This window comes from Camarhynchus parvulus, chromosome 13 (assembly GCF_901933205.1).
Source record: "Camarhynchus parvulus chromosome 13, STF_HiC, whole genome shotgun sequence".
NCBI lineage: Eukaryota > Metazoa > Chordata > Aves > Passeriformes > Thraupidae > Camarhynchus > Camarhynchus parvulus.
In genome coordinates, this window is record NC_044583.1 from 14262009 (window position 1) to 14287478 (window position 25470).

The 25470-nt window shown below is 40.2% G+C and overlaps 1 protein-coding gene across 6 annotated transcripts in view; it reads right to left on the reverse strand.

The window, feature by feature from the left end:
- EBF1 (EBF transcription factor 1) overlaps window positions 1-25470 on the reverse strand; it is a 267041-nt gene that overhangs the window by 33761 nt on the left and 207810 nt on the right. The gene's annotated exons all lie outside the window — the stretch shown is intronic.

Consider the following 25470-nt stretch of genomic DNA (forward strand, 5'->3'; position numbering starts at 1 on the left):
TGACTGTCTGATGTATCTGAGAGAGGAATTTGTTTCTCTGGCCATGCTGCCAACTCCCAGCAGAATGATCGACACTTAATATCAGCAATTAAAAGGACCTGTTCAAATATCATATGGAATTCGTAGCTTGGGGTAGTGTAGAGAGCCCTTCACCAAGGAAAACTCATTCAGCAAATGCAGAGAGTAATTGAATTAGACACATTTTAACATTATTATTCAAAGAAAAATAAACACACACTACATAGCAGCATTATGGAAATATTTCAGAATGTAAAACATATCCAGTTAATTTGTTTCCCATGCATTCATGGTTTCATTTACTCCTTTTATTTTTCAGTCCTTGTTTCTTTTTCATTCTGTTTGACCCAAAACCAGTGAGAAAGCAGCACTTAGACCTATGAACTTCCCATATGCTTTTCCAGTGGAAAAGGCTGCAAGGACAGGGAAGGGACTCTGAGGGCTCAAATAACCCCCAAAAAAGGCTGAAGGCTACAAAAAAAATTGCCTCAGGCCCACAGGTCTGATCGTCCCTGTCTCAGAGGAGAAATCTGGTCTTGATTTTTTTAAAGTGAAACACTCAGGGAAAGGGTGAATGTGGGAATTAAATATCCCACAGTGTCTGCTCCTGTGGAGCACCAGGGAGTCAATAGGCAGTGGAATGGAAGAAGATGCTTTAGACTCTTCCTCTGTCTCTTCATAAATTTATTTTGTAAATTTGGCTCTACAACAAAATTAGACAGCTGGTGACAGGTCCTGAATTGCAGTGTCAAAGAGGTGGAGCTTTGGGGTCTACACAGTTGTTTTGGGGTTTTTTCCTGTCCAATGAGAGAACTTGTCAGAATATAAATAGAAGGTAATTCTGTGGCCAAGATACAGAAAGTTTTGTGTCTCAACACCTCACAGCCACAAAAAACTTCTCTGCAAGCCCCTGACCCAAACAAAATAAAACACTGACTGCAGAAGATGGGAATAGGACAGGACAGACAATAATAATGTCAAATTCCAGGTACTAAAATGTCTTGCTAAGGCCCTGCAGTACAGAAGTGCTAGTGGATGGTGCTAGAAAGCAACATTTTGACACCAAACCCAACAAACTCGTGCACAGTGGCCTCTTTCTTCCTGCTCTACAAAGACAGCAACAAAAACCCACTTCAAAACCCCATCACCAAATGAGAAAAAGTCTGTTCGGCAAATCTCCCTGCAAAGACTTTTCCTTTGCTAATTAAAACTCCTTAAATGAAAACATGCAAGCATTTGAGCTATTGGTTGTTGTTGTTGTTGTGAATTTGTCTTGCTTTTTCTGAAGTTTTCTTTCCACTGACTTTCCCTGGAGTGTTTATTCCCACAAGAAATGGAAAATGGAAGTGGGTGAGACAGCCAGAGCCTGCACAGAAAGGTCTGGGCTAGAAAGGCCCTTCCAGTGTTCACCCAGAATTTCCTAATTTTTCTGCTCTTGGTACTTAAACATGCTCCTGTGCATTGAATTTCCATTTCTAAAACTGAACTGTGACATCATGATATTTTTTTTAAATTGGAAATAGAAATATCTGAAATGTAATTCCTACATTTTACTGCCACGTAATGCCCCAATAGACAACGAGGAAGATGCAGAGCTGAGTCAAATGACAAACCCAACACAGAGTTCTGAGCTCCCCAGTGACTGCTCTTTACTTGAACTAAAGATGCAATAGGCCAGTGTTGGAGGCAGCTCCTCCATGTTTATCAGTGTTATTACAGACATGATAGACAGCGTGATATTTTCTTCCTGAAAACAATTTTTTTCCAGGAACTTAGAACCAGAGGAGCAATTCCCTTCTCTGCAGCCAGTGGAGGTGCTGAAGATGCAAGGAATGCATGTCTTGAGCCCCATATTTTTATGGAAGTTACAGAATGTGATTATGAGATCTGTCGAGCAGGAATTATGTGTTGGTTTCTCCAAACACAACAACTCTGAAAGTTCACTCACAGCAACCTGCAATCTGGCTTGGGGGAAAAAAGTCAAACAAATTGTGAGCTTCACAGTTTCTTCTTCCTCTGACTGCGCTGACCTCTTGTCTAATGGGGAAGATTTGGCCTTAAGGGAGTCTGAAACAGAATCCAGTTTCAGGCACTGGAATTTAAACATCTCAATTTCACAACAGGCTGGTGGAATTCACTGGGGATGTGCCTACAGAGGGCCAGAAGGAAATTAAAGCATGTTGGTTACTTCGTCTGGCTGTCCAGGTTAATTGATGCAACTTTGGCAGTCATTAAAAAGTGGATAAACAGCATTTACATGTCAATATTTTCCAGTTTTTCAGACAAATTCTGGAGATGCATGCGAGCAGGCAACAAAAAGCTCACTGAAAAGGGCTGGTTCTCAATGGCTTGTCCCCACATTGAAATAAATAAATATATGTGCACACAAACACAAGCACAGAAATGCATCCAAGCCAAGATTTACAATAATGGGTGTGTAAGGTTAGTTATAAGATCTATATTTAGACCTACTTTAAAACATTTTAAAAATAAAGACACTGCATTTATTTTTAAACTGTTGGCTCAGAAACAGATGCAGAGATGTACCACACAGAGCGTGGGAGATGCTAAACTTTCACCTCATGTAACCTTTTCTTTCATTCCGTATTCTGCATATTTTCAACAATTTTTCCTCTGCATGCACTTCTCAAATTCCACGGTGTAGGTGCAGACACCTTCAAAATTGTCCTAGGGATAATTTTGGATAACATGCAGGTAGGCTTTTTTTTCATTTTTCACCCTTCACAAAGTCCTTTGGAGTAGACAGTATTGGAAACCATTGTCGAAACTTGTTTGTATGTAGAAATATCTCCTTTTGAATATTGCCTCTCTCACTTTTAACCTTGTTATTTCTCATCACCGCTTCAGATTATTAAAAAAAAGCAACTATTACCAGGGGATGCATAAATGAAAAACTCAATGTCCTGTGTGAATTCCTATCAGAAGCTTTTTAGCCTAAATTTGGCTGTGTCTCAGATTTGTAGACTTCTGAGTTGCAAGCTCACAATGGTCAGAGAAAAAAAAGAATCTTCAAGAGAGAAAATTGGAAAAACACCAGCTATCACATCCAAAATCTCTGGAAATGAGATTCACAGGGAAATACAAGTGGAGTTGAATCACAAAAATGACATGAATTATGCCTAGCTCTAATGAATATTATAGGTGTGGTGCTCTTGGAAGGGGCTGACCTGCTGTGAGGTTGAATTTAGGTCTTTAATCCCTCTCCATAACTAATTTAAAATCCCTTGAGAAAACAATAGTTTCCATACACCTTTATTTCTAAATATTAGCTTTGACTTGTCTACATGAAATTGCAGTAAGGCTACTCACCCAAAAGCAAAAGGACCATTTTGGCTGCAGCCCAGATGACGCAGCAAATTGTTTAACATTGAAACAGTTGAGTTTGTTGTTTTCTAGTTTGTAACATTTAAATAGAAGTGTATAATTTGAGAGCTTTAGGTAGTCTCTGGTTTCAGCAGCAGATGTATCACCTGCTTCCATGACTGTTCAGGGTTTGGGGTTTCTTTTCTGCAAAAATGTTGACAATAAATGTTATCAAGGGTAAAAAAAAAATAAAATCATCCCAGCCTGTCTGATAAACATGTTTCCCTGGCCTCACACCCCAGTGAGCGCTGTGACACTATACTTTTATCATCTAGTGTGTGCTCAGAATGAGCTTAGAACAGCAATTGCCAGGAATAGGCAGGCGATAAACTGCATTGATTTAACACATCTTGTTTTCAATCATGCTCGGATTTTCTGAGCACGCATTTTTCCTGTACTTCAGCTTGTAGCTTTTATCTGACGAGCTGATCCCTTTTCACTGCAAAATGAAAAGGTCGCACAATAAGACACGGTTTACTGGAACTTGAGCATGCACCAGGGAAAGTATTTTAGATAAATACTGTCAGACATAGTGGAGCTGAATTTCAACAACACAATTGCTAAACAACAATACTTATTACTCTCTAGAACAAGCCTACAAGCAACTTATGGCTTACAGCAGGGGAGATCTCAGAGTTTGGCTCAGTAGTTAAAGAAACCTTATTAAAGGTTGTTTAAAGATGAAGCATTGCTTTTGCCTTACATGCACCCACCAGCCCTACCCCAGGACCAAACTAATGCCCCCTCAATTTCTGTCCTAGCTAACTTATAAATTATGGAAAACCACACCAATGACTTTTCTTATTCTTTTGTCTTTTTTGTTTTTTGGCAGAAAGGTGATTGACTACATGCTTGATTTAATTTAATCAAATAGAGTACTGGGTGCTGGTAAAAAATAAAATTATCCAAATGTGAAAGCAATTTAACTGAAGCGAATTCATTAACCAAGGTGAGTCACTGAGGAGGTCAGTAAATAAGCAAGGAGTAATATGGCATGAACCTCCACCAAAGACCAAGGTACAGTAGGCTCAGAAGAATAATTCTAATACATTTCCCTCCTCCCTCTGAATGATTGCAGTGATCCTGACCATTACAGGACTGGAAACAAAATATCCTCACTTTTTCCTATCAGAAGGGGTAAAGAAAATTTCCAAGTTATTTTTTACTACATTGATTATACCCAAAAAAAGATACCACCTATTCTCCCTGGAAGATGCAATACAAAAGGAAGTCCCAAAACCTCATCCACACAAACGTCCTCCCCATTTCTCAGCAATGTCAGTGCACAATTGGTGTGAAATATTCATGTTTTCCTTGCTTCTCCTGAATATGCTTATTACTCATTTAGGTCCAGCACAAATTCATCCTAGACTCACTTTGTCCAAGATCCTGAACCACTTTAAAGCAGAACCCTTCTGGCAAAGTTTCTGAAACTACACTGACACTGGCTGAGGTCTAGCTAGTCTACTGCATATACATATCAGATAGCCAAGCCTCCAGCTCTAGTCAGAACCATCCATCTTTTGGATACTCCGCTCACATTGCGTCTTACAGAAAAAAAATCATCACAAATATTATTTAAGTTACATTTTTGAATTATAATTTTAAACAGGCAAGTCACAAGCAAAGGGACAGAACAGAAGAAAAGCATAAAGTAAAATCCACCTGTGCATGCAATGCCTCCTCACATTTAGCTCTGTGAGCCTGACTGCAAGAGAACTCACATGAGCATCGATTTCTCCTTCTCACCTGGCAAGGTTTTTGGGGTTTTTTTGCTAGAGGAGTAAGTTGAAAATCCATGCTGCATTTTAGGGTTATCTCATGCAGCACAGACAGAATTCTGATAGGTCTACTTCATTAAGTGCTCATAATCCCAGGAATGAAAGTAACTCATTTCTTCCCAGGGTGCCTGTTAACTGAGAAACTCATCTTAATTGAATGCACAGCTCAGTTAAGCATCTCCACACCCGCAGACCATTAGTGCCCCATGGGCAGCTCTGCCAGGCCCTCCCTGCCTGGGGCTCAGCAAAGGAGGGGATGGGATGAGCAAACACTGTCAAGGGCCGGTGCTCCTGACAAAATGAGGGCTCTGGGGCCGGACTGCTTTGGCTAAATTACCAGCATTAGATCACCTTGCCAGTCAATTACAGAGGGATCAACAAATCCTGCAGCTCTGCCCCTAAACACGAGCTCAGCACCCCTGAACACACCACAGAGTGATCACTGGTCTGGAATCTGCAGCCTCACAGGCAGAGGGGAAGAGGAAGCAAAAATAATTACTTATATCCCTCCCTTCTTATCCTGCCTCTCTTCCACCCTCCCAATTTACCTTCTAGAATATACTCGGTAAACCAGGGAAAGTGATTATGGAAATTAAAATATCTGAGGTGCAACCATTTGCCTACAAAGCTGATGTCTCAAAAAGAAAGTGTAAAAGGCAAGGAAGTGAGGAACCAGCCTGAAACTCACTGTCCTGTTATGAAACTCTCCCAGTACTTCATTTACAGCAGGCATGAATGATTCTTCAGTGGTCAGTGCTGAGTTTGGGATACACAGCAAAACATCTGAGCTGGCTGATGGCACCCCAGAGCAGTAACCACATACCTGTGCTTGAACTGGATAATTTTTTCCAAATTGGAAATATTAAAGTTTCCCTAATTAACACAGAGGTGGAATACACAGATTAAAGATTGTGAAATGATCAGTAAATAGAATGAAAGATGTAAAGTTATGATGGATAACCAGATACCATCACATAGGTTTATAATCATGCACTAGTACTTATTTCCTAATTTTCTAGATATTATTGGCAGCCTATAGGAAAATTCAGATCTCAGCTCTGAAGTTACCAATAAAATACCTTCCAAGTAGCATAGTATTGCTATTTTCTCTTGTATAAAACAAATATCTGCTTTCAATCCAATTCAAAACAAAAGCAAACCTCCTGTAATGGATTACATTATTCTGCACAATTTTTTTTTCTAGTAGATTTCATAAGAACTGTTGTCATAAAAAATTGCCACCAAAATCTATGTGTATTGTATTAATATGCCTCAAAGTTCAATACCAACACAAACAGTATCATCAGGTGATAAAAACAAAGATACTGCAAGTTTGATATGAAAAAAGAGTATTCAAATGTTAAAATCTAATTTAGCAATTTGCAAATTGCTGCTCTAAATGGAGGAATTTAACATTAATCTTGCTGGAAGTGGCATATTTATCAGGAACTGATTTGCAGCTTTCCAGGCAGTAAGCAATGATATAAATGCACTTCTGGGTCCATCAGCACTATGCAAGAGTGAGCTTAAACAGGCAAACTCAGGGAGGCCCTGGGTGTGTGAAGCTTTAAACACCTGGCTGCCAGAGTTAATTAATGTGCACAGAGGATGCACTGATGCTCCTGCTCCAAACCAGCTCCAGCACAACTGCCCCGGGGTATCTCTGCCTCCTGCTCTCCTGGGCAGTGTATCCCAGCTCCAGGGAAGCTTTTCCCTCCTCCCACATGCTCCCAGTGCATGCCAAGCCCATCCTCTCTGCCAGGACATCTTCCCTCATCAAACAGGGAAAGGATGGGACTGCAGAAATGTCCAATATCTTGGGTTTCAGAGAAAATCACTTTGGTTTTGCACTGAAGGCCCTGTGCTGCTGCTGGCCAGCCCATGTGTGCCCATGGGCAGCTGTGTCCATCCCTGCAGAGCCTGGGCACAGGCAGGGGGCTGACCACACCTTAGAGGTCTCTCAAGAGAGGAGACTCCCACCAGTGAAGTTTTCTCACTGTTTCTTACTTGATTTCTACATTCTCTGTGGTCTCTTCCCTATCTGATCACAATACACACTCAGTGGTAAAAGCAGTTATTGAAAATAAACCTAAATTTTAGCTGATTGAGTAACAAATGGACACTGACAAGGTTCTGTGCATCCTGCTGGAGCAGATGGATCCTCACTCACCCAAGCTGAAGCTGGGGGAGACACAGCAATGATAGTTAATTCTAGGGCATGCAAACTGGCTGATGCTTTCTCTAAAAAGCAAAGGGAAATGCAATGTCACCTTTTTCTTCCAAACTTTGCTGGTTGCACAAAACAAAAGTGAAAGAGCAAAAGAAAAGAAAAAAACTCCCATGGGATTTGCCTGCTCTACCTGTCATTTCCTTTTGTTCCCTTTCCTTCTGCAATTCCCCCCACACCAGCAACATAACAGAGATCCTTTCAAAAACTACTATTTCAGTACTTTATCACAAATATAAAGTAAAAAGTGAAGTATTGAAACACAAATAAAAGGAAACTAAATACACCATCTCCTGGGCACCTAGAGCAAAAGTCGAAAAACAAAATTTCTTAACATTCAAATATTCTGAAATCAAATAATTAGAAATGAGAGGTGAGACCAGTGCAACTCTGGTTTAAAGCTTCTTATACTATGAAATCCCATAATATTCTATAGGCAGCATTCAGCATCAGCTAAACTGACCCACTGAACTCTGGCGCAAGTGTCAGATGGCAGAATTTAGTTTCAAGAACTCTTGAAAAAGTACTCAGGATTGACTTTTATGACATCCAACTACTAAGCATGCAAATCATTATTTATTATTTCTTAGGCTTTCAAATCTCACTGGATTAAAGAACACATTACATGATTTGGTCAGAATTTTTTTCAGCTCTGTATTTTAATCAGATTATGACTGTGGAGACCTTAAGTTTCAGGATATTTCCCCAGCAAAGAAAATGTATTTCCACCAGCAAGAATGAAATCACCCTCTTTGTTTGAACCTATGCAGTGTTTTTTTCCCCCAGTATAAGAGCTCTTTCCACATTATTTGACATCATACATTCCCTGTAATTTATAGCAGCCCTGAATTATTTCTCAGTTTCAGAGCTGGGGAACAAACAGCCACAAAGCCATAAAATTTAGGTACCTATGCCTATTTAAAAATCCCAGCAGGCACCTAAATGAACTTTCAGGACTCTAAACACAATTAAAATTCTGACTTTAAGTAACAGGGTCAAAATTACAAAGGAAGCTTGAGACTCAAAAGAGGCTTTTCTGCCACTGGAAGAATAGCTGCTGCTCTCCAGAGCTTGGACCTGCAGTTTGAACTGTCTGAGGCATCAGGAGACATTGAGATCCTTCAATCAGTCAAGTTTTAGGGAACTAAATCTGTAAATAAGCACAAGGGACAAAATTCAAAATTTTCTTCTCTGTGCTGTGCTGGTTAAGGGTAGAAGAGTTGCCTGTTGGATGCAGTTTTTCAGTAGTAAACTGCAGAGGAAAGGAGCTGTCAGTCAATGATAACCTCCCATTCCAAGCACATACAGCTTTTCAACTTCAAAAGGCACTAATGAGTAAAAATTAGTATCTGCCCATCCTTGTACTAATGCCTTCAAGTAGAATTTATTCTATTTGAAGGTTTTTTTTTTTAATGTATTTGTATTCTTAATTTATTCCTAGTCATCCTGAAAGCCTTTGGAGACATGTAAGATCACCCCCAAAAAATGACATTCAGTGACTGCCATTAATTTCCCATTTCATAATGTGTTTCACAGAAGAAAAGCAGTATTTTCCAACCTGTGGTGTACAAAACTCCTGGACTCCAGAAGTCCTGCAACAGTTTCTTGGTGTCCCATGACAGGGAGCCAAGAGAGGTGCAAGTCTGTTGTCAGCTGCTTAAAGCCACTGCACAATTCATTGTTCAAAGATCTGCATTTGTACTGGAAAATATTTAGGTGTCCACAACCCTAAAATGTTGCAGAGGCTGCAATAGGTTTGTTGGCACAAGCTCTCCTCCCACTGGAAGATTTGCTACATACATTGAGGCACCAGCTGGGAAGATTGTGGATATTTTCTGCTGAATGGGGCCCTTGGAGAGGAAATATTTGATTTACTGCAGAGTTCTCATTTCCCTGAATTGCAAATAAAGTGTAATTTGATTAAATGTAAATGAATCCTACAATACTTTTGGTGGCTTGTCTGAAACAATTGATTGTAATGGGCATCCATCATTTGGCTTGATTTTAATTCAGAGACAAAAAAGGCAAAATGAGAAAACTAAAGCAAGTGCCACTAACATTCTAGAGCTAGAGCAGTCGAGATTCCTGGTGTTGGACTGTCATTCCCATTGTTCTCAGAGTAGAGGGGTAATGCAAAAGCAAAAGCAGAAGAATAATGGGAAACACATACATAGAAATACATCTAGAGGAAAATTCAGCTTTTTCACAATGTGTTCTGTTAAATCAGCTTAAGGAGCACAATTCGTTAAATTTATTTTAACATCAATATTCTGAAATGAATGAGTAAGGAAAATGAATATTGCTCCGTGTTTCTCAGTTAGAAGAAAAGCTTTGTTTTTATAGATCACCCAAGTCCTTTTTCACCAAGATAATTTCCAAGGGCATAACACTAACTTCAGCAGTTCTTGTGGTTTGAAATAATAAGAGAAGTGAAATTACTGATACATACAAGCTTGATAAACTTTTGGTGTCACTTTCTTCAAATGTGGAACTACTCCAACCACAGAGATAATAATAGATGACCAGATTGTAACTGCTTTATTGCTTCTTTTTCCTCATAAATTTTAATTTCGGAAAGTTAAGTGAAAAATGTGGTTTCAATTTCCTACAAATTGCACACAATTGGGTTTTAACAAGAACATAGAAAGAGATGGTACATTCTTTGGAGTGAATTAGAGAGAGGAGTTTGTGTCTTTGTCTTTCAGCATCATCAGAATAACAAAGTTCAAAATGCAATAAAGATGACTGCAAAAAAAAGCAGCTGTACAATGTAGTAAGAAAAGCAAGGAGTAATTCTTTACCTTAATAAGCTCTGAGCAATTTAACACAAAAATACCTGTTGTAGTCTTTCTCCCCTCTGTTTTAGCAGAGTAGAGCTTAGAAGAACTCAGGCTGCAGACAAGTGTTACAGGAAAGCCTCTAACAAGCAAACCCTGTGTACATAAAATCCTTTACCAGCAGTACCAGAACCGCCCAAATGCTGTGCAAAGCAGCCCTGCTCAGGCCATATTAAAAAGGATAAATACTGGATAAATACTTTGGTGGAACTACCAAAATAAGAGCAGAAATGAAAGCCAAGAGGAGACAGAGATAATATCGATTTTGCCCAGGAAGCACATGGGGTTCAAATCAGCGTGCGGCTTTACCCACAGTACCCTCACCTACAACTACAAAACACTCATTAGGATCTTAAATCACACCAAAGGTGACCCAGATTCCCTTCAGCAGCAATGATCCAAGAGAGGTTTTTGAGGTGGGAGATGCCCTGGAGGAGGTAAGGGCAGCATCAAGCAAATAGTGAGAGAGGATCCTGTCAGTGCTGCCAGCAGAGAAATGAGGAGGCTTAACCCAGGATGAACAGGGAGGTGACCCAAAGCAAGCCTAGTGGTCAGCACAACTCTGAAATGGGAGGTGGAAATTAAAATTCAAGATGGAAAATCCCCTAAATGCCTGTAGTCAGGCAGTCAAAACTGTAAAGACTACAGGTATTGTGAATCTTAGAATAATCCCATGAAAATGTGCAGTGGTTGACAATTAGATTCTTAATTTAATCAAGCACTTAAGTAACCTAAAGAGCTTCCTTGACTTCCAAGTTGTTTGGCTTCTTCTATGTAAGGATACTCTTGAATCCTAAAGTATATCAATTGATTTACATCCTTTTAAACAAAAAATACAGTGAAAATTATGTAGTAATGTATGTAAATTAAAGCCTTTATCAGTTTTCTTTAAAATGTTTAAAAATGCTCAGAACTTACAGAAAAAAAGTAGGAAATAAACAAAAGAGACACATTTTTAATGAATTTCAGTGCAAAAGAAATTTTCATTATCAAAGTGTATGTGAAAAAAATCAATTTCCCTAAGAAAAAAAATCTGGCAGTATAACTAGCACTTCAGGGGAAAAAAACCCATCTTCCATAAAATTCAAATTATCAAATTTGCAAAATCTAAAGGGACAAAAGTTATTAGGGAATTACTGCAGAAATTTGAGAAAATATCTGTGATGAATTTCATGCAGCTTTAGACTTTATTACACAAATCCCCAGGATTTTTTTTTTTTTCTGTAAGAAAACTGATTGGCCAATAACTGTAAACCTCAAACTGTTTTCTAAAAACACACACGTGTACTGATGAACTGCTCTGCTGACACCCCACGCCATGGTTGTTTCCTGAGTTAGATTTAACACACATTTTCTGTCTGCCCTTATCACCAAAGAGGTATCAGGGGCAGCTAAAGGTGATACAGAGACTCTACAATCAGAAGGCATGAAAAGACACTGTGTTATTAGAAATCTATAGTTTTTATAGAAACAATGATGGTCTTAAGACTTGATTGGCTTTTAGGAATTTTCTCTCACACTACTGGTGAATTATGAAGAGTATACTCTGGAGAGCTATATCTATAAACAATGGTAACAGAAAGGGAGATAATAATTGTTTGAATTCTTTTCTTCTAAGTTTCTTACAGCTTCTACACAGTTTCCCAGGATTTTCCTGTCTCTCTCTGTTCAGAGGATATGTAATTACTATATGTCCTATGACTGGAATCACCAAAGGCAGAAAAACCCCACAGGCATTACCAGTGCTTTAAAAAGATGCTACAGCCCCGACACCTCAACTCACAAGAAAAGAATTCTTCCAGTGAATGGGAATGCCTGGGTCCTACCTCCTTCCAAAGGCAACAGCATGTTCCCATTGCAATTGTCCCTTCCTGACTGGAGATGCCAAGGGTGCCAGAGAAGAGGGTTTTGTTCACCCCACGTGTCCCCACAGAGCCAGAGCACAAACCTCAGCCATTTATCACCGTGCCAGCTCAGCCTGACAAGGATTTTCCCCTGGGGCTTCTGAACTAGAAATGTTATTTAGGTTACAAAAACTATTGCACGTTTTCTGCTCACCACATGCAAATGAAAGGCTCTGAAACCTGCCAGGGCTGCAGCCACAGCTCATCCTCAGGCCAGGGAAAACAGGGATGGAGGGAGAGCTCTGGGAGAGGCAACGCGGCCATCAGTGGCTCAACTCCTACTACAGGGCCCTGCAGTTCACAGAAAGCAATTTCCTTTGGCCTCTGCATCAGCCATAGATTATTTTCCTCCTCTCATTTTTCCTCCCTTCCCCCCATTCCTTGAGCAGAAGTGTCTGCTTCACTCTGCCCCCCTTGCTGTATGGATTAAAGGGCGGGGAAAGGACAAACCCAACAATGCTGAGGATCCAGAGCAAATCCTGCAGATCAATGTTGGCTGAAATTTGCAGGAGGCCTGATCTGTTCAGAACTTGATCATCTGGTCTGGTTCCTATTTCTAGATAATGATCATGAGATGCAGTAAGTTTGCAGCACATACAGAGCAGCTTCCTCACAGAGCAGGATGCACCTTTGCCTTAAAATGTTGCCCTCTTGCAGGACTTCCCTGGGGTTTTTTATCTCACATAATTTCTCCTTAATTATTTCCTTTTTTTCATTTTAGAGGTAAATCTTATCTGTGCTCATTATAAAATTCTTGCTGCTAAATTATTTATGCCAAACAATCAAGTGTGGTACCTTTGCAGATGTCAGCAGATAAACAGAAATGCAATGTTGCATGATGGAGTTTAATGCTGTGGAAATGTCGGGGTGCTTATTTTAAAATTCCACTGACCTTTGCTGTCCTAGTTTCAACTTTTGCTTATTGCCACAGTAAGGAAACGCTGCAATGAGATCGGGAATTTTTACACGAGGATCCTGAAAGTCAATATTTCAGGGAAGTGTGTTTCCTCAATGACACCATTGCTGATTATGTGGTATCAAGAGGCAGGAGAAGGCCACCATTTATACAGACCATGGGCAGTATGAGATACAGCAAAGAGCAAAACAAGCAAAGCCAAACTCCAAGGTTGCCTCAAGAGGAGCACGGGAGCACAATGTCTGCGTGCTGTTGTAACATTAGGATATTAAGGTTTGTGGTTATTTGGGGGGTTCCTGTCTTTCCCTGCTGGCACTCCAGGCTCTGTGGGACCTGTGTAACAAGGCAATAGTGTCTGGGAAATAATGAGCAGGGGAATGCAGTGCTGTTCTTTCATTGCAGTGTTAGGTGCGATGTTGCACACTAAAGCACCGGATCAATATTTCCAGCAGCAACCCGTTCAATACACCTGAATTATTGCTTCATTTTTCTTCTTATTATAGATGAGTTGTGTTATTATTTTCCCCAAATCGATATTTTACAACCTTTTTTATCCGTTTCTCCATAAATTTTGTGATTACTTTAAACTGGGAATTCCGGTACACTAAATAAGATGCAGTATCTGAGAGGTAGTGAATGTACCAACACGATTTTTTACTCCAGACACTGCTTAAAGGCAGATCCTAATCAATAGCTAAGTAGGAAAATTTTTACGTAAGAAAGTTGGAAGCAGCACCACGCTTACAAAATGAAAATCCAGGTTCCTAGAAAATACTGGCTCCAAAAGAAGGCTATTTTAGAAATCCAAGGAAGGAGAGGCCTGATGGGCACTTTGCGTGGGAAATTTAATTCCAAACAAATATGCTTTTTACTTCCCCTCAGCTAAAGGGCGACCATAATTCACTGAAATTGTTTCTTACAAAGCAGATAATCCTGTGCACCTTAGAGTGATTTAATTAGCTTCCGTAGCTGTCTCCTGCTAAGTGTTTAAAGCATCTGCAAATCAAATCATGTTAACTCATCTGCTGCACCACTTTCTTTGTTCTGTGCATAGGACCTTCCTAATAGCATTAATAGAAGCATGAGTTTCCCTGGAGAGGGGAGTAGCAAAGTGAGTTAATTACATAGTTATTGTAAAATTGTGTACATTATTCCACAGATCACGCTGGGTAAGGATTAAGTTGCTACACAAAAAATAATTTTGGGTGATCCCAAGGACCAAAATGGTACAATTTGAAAAGAAAATGCAGATTCCCACCAGAGCTGGAGGAATTCTGCCAAATTCCTGCACGCAGTCTGCCTGGCCTGGCTGCTCATGGACTGCAGTGCGGGATTCTGGCTCTTCCCTACACTTCAGCTGCAATTTCTATCCTCACATTTACTGCAGGATTACAAGATCAAGCAGTAGGAGGTACAGTAATCTCCATTTAATGTTTTATAACACTTTAAAATTTTTAAAAGTGAAAAAAAAATCCCTGGGATTTTCTGCTATAAATGGTATGGATTTCTGCTCAGATCCATTTGGTCTAATTAGGCATCAGAGACCCCTTAAGGAGCAAGTCCAGCTTTGGACTGGGCATCAGTACTACAGTGGGGCAAATAATTCACAACTAATTATTCCCAGTCAGTAACTATCCAAAGAGATATTTTTCTCCAATTATTCTCTTTAATTAAAGTATTTCTCAAACAGTTTTTCTGACTAACCTTATCCTTATAGATAGATAATTACAGAGTGGATTGTTACAATTTTTTAACTTAAATTCTGCATTTATATGTTCAGCAAAGGCATCACCTCACCTGTGTCTTTGCTGCTTTTCATTAAAATTTCTTAACAACCAACAGCGAGTTTTACATCCTTTTGTCCAGGAAAACAGCACAGAAAAGTCACTTTCCATAGCACACTCTGAGTTTTTCTCAGAAGAGATTGTTTCAGCAAACTCACTTGTTCAAACATTCACAGGGAGCAAAACACTACAGGGAAACTGAAGGAAATTCATTGCCAAAACACAAATGAATATTCATGGTCCACAGAAATACCCTTATTTCCCAGCTCTAATCAGCATGAACATCTGTGAAAAAAAGTCTAATGGGGGAAATTGGAGAGGGGAGGGGGGTCATTTCCATCCTTTCCCTTAGGCCCCAATTTAAAGAGGGTTCATTTCTCTTTTTAACAGAACTTGCAAGCGATGCGAGGTTGAGCAGTTTTGGTGAAGAAAGGAGGTGCAGGTTTGGCCTTGTCTTTGGGAAATCTGAACTAAATTCTTCATCCTAGAACAAAAGATACCTGGTGCAGGTTCTTGTTCCTGTTCCTGGCCAGCCAGACCTGTGCTGGGAGCTCCTCTACCAATAACACCCAGGGAAAATCCAGTCTCAGGCAAATAGGTGAGGCATGGATAAATCTCATCATTTTAAATAACTCACGTGCACAGTTTAATGCAGGATTTAAGGGAACAAAAATTCCTCAAAATCAAAAACCTGTAGAAAAAATACTATCATTTTTTAGTATGATGGCCACTTAAAGACCTGGTTTTTTGGAACAGCAATGTCATGGCTATTTCTAGCAGCTGCACACATGCCTGTGAACTTTAGGGAGAATTCTTTTTCGAGTGGTGAAAATAGTCAGAGATCTACATTTGGAAAAAATATTTCCCTAGCAGAAGCGACCTTTCAATGTGAATTCATGGTCACTTCTGGAAGCAAAATCTTGCCTTTCATTTTTACAACTATAAGCTTGCTGCTGGAACTGCCTGAGCACACAAACTACGTATTTTTGTTTGATGAGTTGTAGCCTTCTACAGAAAATATCCCACTGAAAGCTGGGAATTGGTATAAGATAGGAGAAAAAGAGCAGAACAAAAGAAAAAGGGGACAAGAAGTAGCTGTATTTCAGTAATTGCAATATTTGGGGTAATAGTTTCCTACGCAGCACCTGGCACAAGGGGCACTGAGGGTGAAATGCTTCTCACCCAGCTTCAGCCAAACAAGTTCTTATTTGAGAAGTTGTTCAGGACCCATGTGCAGGTAGAGGACAAAGTTTCCTGACTATTCCCCCACATCTTAAATGACATCTGACAGCCCAGAGGGTATCAGACCCAGATCTCCAAGAGGTTCACTACATTTTTATAAGGTATAAGAGGGCCTCATGATGTTGAAAAGGGATAAAACCCACCCTGAAAATGGTGCAGTGCTAAAAGGGACATTGAATTTCACAATTTTTCATAGGTATCCCAATTTTGCTCTGTAATCTTCCCATATTTAAAATGGAAAGTTTGGCATCAATTTCTGTGTTAACTAACGTATTTTTACTAGATGGCTGTTACAATATCTTAAATGCCATATGTGTTTTCTGTCCCATGGGGTCCTAAAAAATGCCATATTTAGCTGCTTGTGTGGGGTTTCTCTCTGTGTTGTTTTGGTTCGGTTGTTTTAGGTTTGTTGCTTGTGTGTGATTTGGATGGTTTTTTATTAACTCTCTGTCTGCTGGGTGTGGGTTTTCCTTTTTTTAACCACCAATGCTGGCACCTGGTGCTATCCAACAGCAGTTGAAGTCCACAACTCTTCAAGCATAGAGGTTAACCACAATTTATGGCAACAGGAAAAAGAAGAAAAATCATATTTGGGAGGGAAGGAAAATGACAGAAGCTAAAGACATTGAGAGATGAAACAACAGTAGGCATGGCATGCAAATACCTCAGGGCAAACTGTGCAAGACTGTAGCTCTTCATAATCAACTCTATTGTGATACTGCCTGGAAGGCTCACACTCACCTCCCTAAGGTACAAACTGCCATGAACTCCCTGGTCCTGGGCAGTCCAAGATTGGTATGGAATGGAAGAAGTTCCTTCAAAATAGCTGTGCAAAAGCACAGCCTAATCTACATCATGCTAACATGTTGGTGTTCTAATATATCAAATAACTTCTGTCCTACCTTGTGGAATAAAACATCTGCATACGCTTGGCTTGGCAGGATTAAGGCATGATGGTTTTATACTTCTTAATTAACTGCTCACAACAGACCAGGGGCGAGATCCAATGGCAAAACTCCTTTCAGTGAAGGTTATACAGTTAGATGCAGACTTTAAACAATCAAGCTTGAGATTTTTTTTTAAATGTACAACAAAATGCAGCAGTTTTAGCACCACAATGTTGTCCCTTAGCAACAGCAGCAGCTGGGCAATGACAGTGACCTGCCAGGAGGTCCTGGGGAAGCTCATTGAGATTGCGGAAACTTTTGTGTAGATTGACTCTTCAAGGAAATTCTGCTTTCTCCAAGACATTAGCCAGCCATTATCATGAAATAAATGTGGCCCACTGCCACATGTCTCACATAATTTAAAACACCGTGGGTACAACTCCTTTCCGAGCTGGCTCCTGTGGTGTCACCCGCACAGCAGCTCTGCAGCCCACAGGGCCTGGCTGCACTGCAGAGTTTCATACAAAAGTGCTCAAAATAACTTCTAAGAAAGGAAGGATGGACACTGTAACTGTGCCACGAGGCAACTCTGAAGAGTTTTGGGGCAGCCTGAGAAGCTGCCAGGATTGAGTTTTGTCACAGTGTGATTAAACTGTTTCCAACATCTCTATCCAGTCACCAGGGCAGACCACATCACTTATGCACTTGATATCTTCATAACTAAGCAGAAGAGTCTGTGTGAGTTCTTGCAAGATAGCAGAAAAGTACAAAGAACTTCACACTCTATGCAATAAATTGCTCTTGCATCCACTGAGATGAAAGGCTACAAGTACAAGATTTTCCTTTTATCTATATATTAACAAAAAAAAGCCTGAATCTGTAGACATGGCTATATTGAGGCACATCTTCTCTGTAGTCACTGCTGTCAGAAGCTCTAACCAGGCTAGATAAGCACTGCTGGCTGTGTAGGGATGCTGGTACAAGCAGAAGGAACGAGGCTGCCCCAGTCCTGCCTCAGGGGAACGATGCTGCACATCCCAGAGCTGGGCACTTGTGAAACAAAATGCTTCAGCAAAATGAGCCCTCACTAACGAGCACCTCAAAGGATTAGGCACTTCTTAAGGAGACTCCTTGGCAGGCAGTGCTGTGTGAGAACATTCCTCAGGCAGCTGTGCTCTAAATTCAGGTCCTGATGCCCTCTCCAGAGCCAGCATGGGCACCTCTGAGAGCCCAGCCACAGCTTGGCCACTCTTCAACCACAGCAAATCCTGCCCACCATTCCAGCAGAAACCAAAACATGCTGCACCCCATGAGAAGGGCAGGAAGGATGAGTTAAGAACATGCATTCCCATGAGGAAGCCAGAATTCCCAGTCTATTAATCACGTCAGTGGCAACAAGTAGTTGGGGATTCTGCTTCCTGGAGCAGCAAAGAGACAGTGCCTTGTCCCTCTTCTTAGGGCACAGCATCAAAATACATGAATGTGACCAGTTCAGCCTCTGCTGCCACTCTAAGCTGCCCATTTCTGTGGTGTTTGTCTAACCTGGATACCCACACATAAAGGCAGTGAAGCCCTCTGTAGAAACAAAAAGTACAATGCAGACTTTTTAGAAATTCATCTCAGCTCCCTGTTTTATTGGCCTTTTTTAAAAAAAAAAAAAAAAGAGGGAATAATATCTCATCAAGTGACATGAGGATAAAAGGATAATAAAAAAAGATTAACAATTTCAGTCTGGAATAAGAGTTTTGAAGCAAAGGTATGAAAATTTAAAGGTATTGGGGTGGGGATAAAGAAAAGAATTTACAAGGCTTATTTTGTGAATCCAGAGGGTTAATTTATCATGAAGTCTGGAATTTAAAAAGCAAAAAATGCTTTATTGGCTCAGAAGGTCAGATAACAATGTTATATCTTATTCAATGGGCTAAGGTTCCAAGGGTCTACAAGGTTGCATGACAATTGCAGGAATCTTTATAAAGTCTATTTTATACCTTTATTGTTAATAGCTTTCTAATCCTTTACCACAAATTTATAGTTTAGAAATGGCAACACATCTTAAAGATTAAAGGTATGTGACAAACAGTTCATGTCCTCTAATAATCAAATCACATAGTTTAGATTGGGGGCTTATCAGGCTTTTTCCTACTCCATGGTTTCATAGGTAGAAAATACTTTATATCCCTATTACATGAATGATGAATGGGACCATTGGTTATGGGCTGTTATTTGCTTGGCTGTAGTCAATATGTTTTCTTTGGACAGGGACTTCAGTGATTTATTTCTCTTTTGGCCTTATCACTTATTAACTCAGGGCAGACAGAAACAGCCAAGGTTGTGAATAAGGACTGGTGCCCATTTAGACTTCTAATATCAGAGAAAATATTCTTTTTAATGATCCAGCTACCCTTTGCTGGTAGAGTCTGATTGCACTTCCCTCTAACTAGAAAGTAAAGGTCATATTTCTCAGAAATTGTATACATAAAATATGCAAAATAATATGTTTCCTTCACAGCCAGCTTTATTCTGACAGTTGCTGTAATTGCTTTCATTTTGAAGCTGTCCTACAGGTACCCTGCACACTTTCAGTGGGTATTTTTTCCAGGGTGTTTTGGTGCTACCAGTGTTTAAGAAAAGCCAAGGATATGAGGGTTCTGTTCCTATTAGCATAGAATAGGGATTTTCCAGTTTACCTCCACCATCCCCTCCCTGCAATCAGTTAGGATTCCTCCCATTTTCCTTTCCTGACTTTCTGCAAACCAAAGCAACCACCCCTAATATTACTAATATTCCACCCTGATAACTCTCCACACTTCACTCCACTGGGCATGTCCTTACAAGCTTCAAAACAAATATTTTGGTAACAACATTAACACCCCAAACCACCACCAAAATAGTAAACACTGAAATTATTTCACCTAGAAAATCTTGTTCCAAAACAATTGCAGCCAATTTTTTTCCCCCCCCTCAAAGTTTCCAGGCAGGGCAGGTGACTGACTCAGTTAATGGACTGGAACATACAAAGGGCCAGGTTCAAGCTTAAACAAAAACAGAGATTTCCTGAGAGCAGCTCTTCTCCTCAAGGGCAGGTAACACCCAGATCACATCACTGATGGGGGGCTTGGAGGGAGACACTGCACCAGCCCCACCCTTGTTTTCCCTGCAGGCTCCTGGACCCAGCAGTGGGGCCACCAGTCCTTCAGGGACTGTGGCAAACACCTCTGGAGTCCCCATGGCAAGCTCCACTTGGGAAGGAACACTTGACACAGTGAGATAAAATCTGCATTAGGATATTTTTTAAATAGTTGTTAGAACAATTTTTTTTTTTGCTGGTTTCCAGAGGAATTAATTAAATTCCCCGGTAAAAGTTTACATTTACAAAGGTTTGTTTTCATTCATCCTTACTCGATTGTGCTCTAGAGAAAGGATTTACCATCTCTCCTCCATAGAGCCTCTCTGAGATGAGGAACAGATTTTCTATGGAGCATCCAAAGCACAGGGTAACCTGCAGCACAGGGCTCTCCTGCCCTTCAGAACAGACAGCTCTTACTTTAAACTTCTTATATTTCTTTGCACTGAAGGATTTTTTTTTTCTGTTCTTCTGCAGCACTTTCTGACTATTTAACTTCAAGGCATCTGATACTTTTTATTCTGCCACCACTATTAATATTTACTAGTGAAAGGCAGATAAAAACTGCTGTTAAAAACAAATGGCATTCATTTGCTAGCTACCAGATCTCATAGCTGGTCACTCTTCTGGAGGAGTGATGTGCTCTATATTTCATTTCAGCTTAATGATCCTCATATCTTTGAGACTGAAGAATTTTATAAACACTTCAGGATAAAACCTGAGACAGCATCAGACATGCCGGATTTTTTTCTTTTATTTTTATTGTTCTGTTGATGGTGGCCTTCTCTTCTCATTTATACTAATCAGTTATTTAAGTGCTCATGATTTAATAATAAACACACATGAATGAGGCATTGTAAAACTAATGAGGTTGTGGATTACTGATTTTGAGAATAACTGCCACTAGGTTTTAACATTTCTCAGGAACTAACAGCCACACAGCTATGGCCAAGGTTAGCTGCTGTAAGGGTCAAACTCCAGTCTGCAAGGATCAAGAAAAACTCCAGTGGGGCTACAGGAACTTCTTGACAGCCAGTCTGTCTCTTATCACCACTTCTTTTTCCTTCCTTTTTTTTTTCTTTTTGTTCATGTTCTTTTCTTTAGTCTACAAACTCCAGACCTCTCCATTCTGAAAACTGATTTTTTCATTGATTATGTACCTTTTGAATTTAGTTATTGGTGCTTTCTTGAAAAGATAAAATTTTCCTAGCAAAGGAAATCACTGAAATTTACCAGGTTGGAAATTTAAGGGACTCAAGATCAGCTTTTAAATGGTTCCAATTCTGACCAGATCTCTGTATGTGACTCCAACCTCTGCTTCCAGGACCATGGGCTGAAGTTTCAGATGGTAACAGATAGTTTTTGTTCTCTTACTCTTGAAGGTATTTGACTTCAAAAACATAAAAAGACAATGATTCTCAGAAGACAACTACTCCTGTGCTTCTGTAAATAAAACCATCTAAAACTAAAAATCTGAAAATTGTCACCTAAAACAGATACTTTTGGAAATGCTGCCCATATAATCTGTATTCCTCTTTGTACATAGACTTCAATGTTTTCAGAAGAATTTTCCACGAGACCATTTCTTCTTTGTAGCAAGTAGGGGAGTGGAAAGCTCCCTGAGAAGCCCTGTGACATTTCAGAGACAGACGCAGTTTCCCAGAAATTCTGTGAATATCCTGACCTCCACAGCACCAGGATTTCCACATCTCCCCACACACAGTGGCCTAACAGTGTAACACAAGCACTGGTCACTCCTGGCAGTGTCCACTCTGTCCTGCTCAGCCTTTGCTACAGTTACCCTGCAGGACCAGAGCTCAGCATGGGGGTTGTTCCCAGCCCAGTGTGCCTACACTCATCCCCCATCCAGGCATTCCCATCAGCAGCACGTCCAGAGGCACATCCCACCCCAGAGCTCACAACAAACCCCAAAAGGCCCATGGGGGACTTGCCTGCTCCTCTTGGAGCCCTGTCAGCACACAAAGGGTTCAGCCCACAGCCTCCCTGCAAGCCTAATGCAAATTAAAATGGTCCCTAAGTTCCAACCTGTATCCAAGCATGTAACCTATTTCCAAAAGGAGGAGCAGTATTTGGGGTATTGCTCAGTCAAAAATCTGAATTAATCCGTGTTGCACACAACCTCGATGACACAGCTCTGTACTTCTGGCCCCTAGGAAGTCCTTTGCTCTGTTTTGGGAAAAAAAAAACCCCACAAAATCTTAAACTGAGCAGGTGGTAGAAGACACAGCATAATGCATTTTTATGGACCCTTCATATGTCCTTTCCAATGTGCAGTGAGATAAATTCTCATCTCGCTTACAGTCGTGCAGCCCCACTCAAATCTTGCCGTTTAGTACCACTGCAAAAGTCATCTGTGAAATTCATGTTGTCCATGGTGCATCAATTCTTTTAAATTAAAACAAACTCAAATAAAATCTCAAAGGACTGTCTGGGTATCACAAATTTGTGCCAACTCTCATTTCTTCTTTAAGTTGACCATATATGCCCTGAATCACCTTGCCAAACTACCTATGGATTTGTACCTTTAATCTCTTCCTTTATCTCAGTTTCTCCAGTCCTAAAATAATGGTAGTGACACCCACTTGACTCCCAAGTTGTGACACAGAGCTGAATTCATTCAGTGCCCTCCAGTGCCAGAAGAGACTTAGAGATGAGCAGTGCCACAGCATGTCTGGGTATTTCTATGTGTAATGTGGATTTTTAATATTATTTCAAAATGAACACATTCAAGGTGTGCTCACACTTCTGTATTTCTGAACATTTTCTCAGGAATGTCAAAGCTTAAAATCTAAGAAATAATTGCTCTCTAAGTGCATGCTAATGGCTCGCCCTGCAGATGGAAAATAAAAAACTTATGTTTTCTTGTAAGCACAGGGTGACACTGGTTTATTTCTTTCAGAAATACTCACAAAAGCCAGGATTTTTCTGTATATATGTGACCTTGATTCCTAGATGGCACATGGGCTACTTAGAGATCATGTTACTAAGTTATTTGCAGTTAAAGAGGAAAAAAAGGCTAAAATTAATGGGTCACTGGGTATTTTCTTCTGAGAACTTAACTACTTAACAGTAAGAAAAAAACAGTTTACAGCCAGGTGGCTTGAGGGTATATTTTGTTGAACACTGATTAAAAATAATTTCTTCTAAATGAGACCTGACCACAAAATGGGACCATTAACGAGCAGGGACATTCTCACCAGAAAGGAAACTATGCTTGATCAACTCCTGCACCGCCCACAAACCCCAGGTCTTGTTCTCTCTCTCTCTCACACCCTCTCTTTTGCTTCTCCCCCCCTGCTTTTTCTACCCTCTCCTTTTCTTGTTCCTAATAGCAGGGTAAATAAGCAGCAAGTGATGCTGAAATGTTTTCGGCCAAAAACAGAGGCCAAACTCCTCTGAGAAAACATTTGGCCTCTGTGGTTTTGTAATATGTTCCAGAACACTGAGTTCACTGAAGAACATTGTGAAAAACTCCCATCGGCTGGAGTGATGCTGGGGAATGTTACTGTATCCCAACTTCCAATTGGTCCATTTCCTGCAGGCCTTGTTAAAAAAAAAAAAGAAAAGGAAAGAAAAAAGAAAAAAAATAGTGCTATGTGGGAGTTAAAACAAGTTCTCATGGGAAAAATGAATGGCAAGAAATTCTAGCTTTAAAAGAAACAGCTAATCTGCTAGTTTGATTGTTCTTCAAAACTTACAATGAACCAATAATCCTAATTAAAACCACTTGGCCTAGTTCTCTAAAGCATCATAGCTTTTTCTATGCTTCGTTTGTACACACCATAGACTATTAGTTTTTTTCTAGTGCTCACTAACAAAGTGCTGACTTTGTTGGGATGGCTGAGCTAATTTCGTGAACTCAGTGTGAAACCTTAGCTAAACAAAATTGTGGTAATTTTCCTTAATTTGTAAAAGTGATTGGAGTGCAAACAAAATTTTCCTCTTGGGTCAATCCTATAATTTTCAATTAACTAAAACTAATCGGCAGGCATGTACTGAACCTGCATTTTGTTTAAAGGGCTGGAAGGCACTTCTGAAGGTCAGGATGCATTAATTGTTTTTATTTTAGTTTCATTTAGTCCTTTTTAAAAAGCTGCATTTAATTTCAGGCTGGGTCTAAAAGGAAAATGCAAATTGTGTGAGGTAGATTTCAGTCACAACACCTTTTCTGTAGCTATTGTACCTCTGTAAGTAACTGCATGAGAGAATTGTCTATGGACTGGATCACCCTTGATTTTATCATTATTGTTTAGTATTTCATAACTTCAAAATGGATGAAAAATACTGTGTTTTAAACACCAACCAGAAAATGCATACATGGAAACACTCTCTCTGCTGGGACACTTTATTTCCACATTCAGCCATCTGCTTCTGGGCAGACAAGCTAAACTGCTGCCCTGCTTTCTACTGGAAAAGCTAATTAATGATGATTTGAAAAGCAACCCCAAAATGGGTCCAGGACATTTTTACATTTAAAGCCACCAAAAATTTCTTTGCAAAGTTAAGAGGAGCAGGTTTGCCCTTTTTTTCCCTTCCATATCCACACCTGCCATTTCATCAGCCCCAGGGGCAGCCACCCCAGTGGGGTAACAACAGGCAGGAGAGCACAACCTCCTGCAAGAAAGAGAGGGGGGAAAGGATTCACCTCAAACAGCCCAAAGCTCTGGGCAGCACCCTCCTGTCATGGTTCACACCATCAATTTGTACCAGCTATCAATTTGACCTTTGCTATTCCTTTTCTTCCAACACATTCAAAATTCTAATTATTTTTTTGATATGGTGTGTTATTGTCCAATATATGGATTTCCCACACATTGCTGAAATCGTAATGCTCCCAAATAAACACACCCAGCTTCCACAAGTGCCTGCTGCTCAGCCAGCAGGGCAATATGTGAGAATTTTAAGAGTCAGTTTAAAGAAACCCAGTGCATAATCTCATCTGGGGGAGAGGGTATTTGAAAAAGACAAGAAAGAATTGTAAGGTACCTTTGTTCAACTTGCTTAGTATTAACAAAATTCAAATGAGAGTTTCCTGCCCAGCTGGAGCACAGAATTCTCTCCTCTGCCTCGAGTCCTATGTGTACACTGACAGTTGGAGCAATGTGTGAGCCCAGTGGAACTCAGAATGCCTTAGTCACAAGTATTTATGATATATCCTAAAGTTCCAGGGGCAATTGAGGATGAGGAAATGAATTGTACTGGGTTGTGCTGAAGCACAGTTCAGGCAAACAGCTCCAGCATAGTCCTTTCTGTAGATATGAACACCAACATGTGCATTAAATGCACATCAAAACCAGGGCAAAACTGCTAATTCCTGTAGCACATACCTTCAGAGGAACCAACCA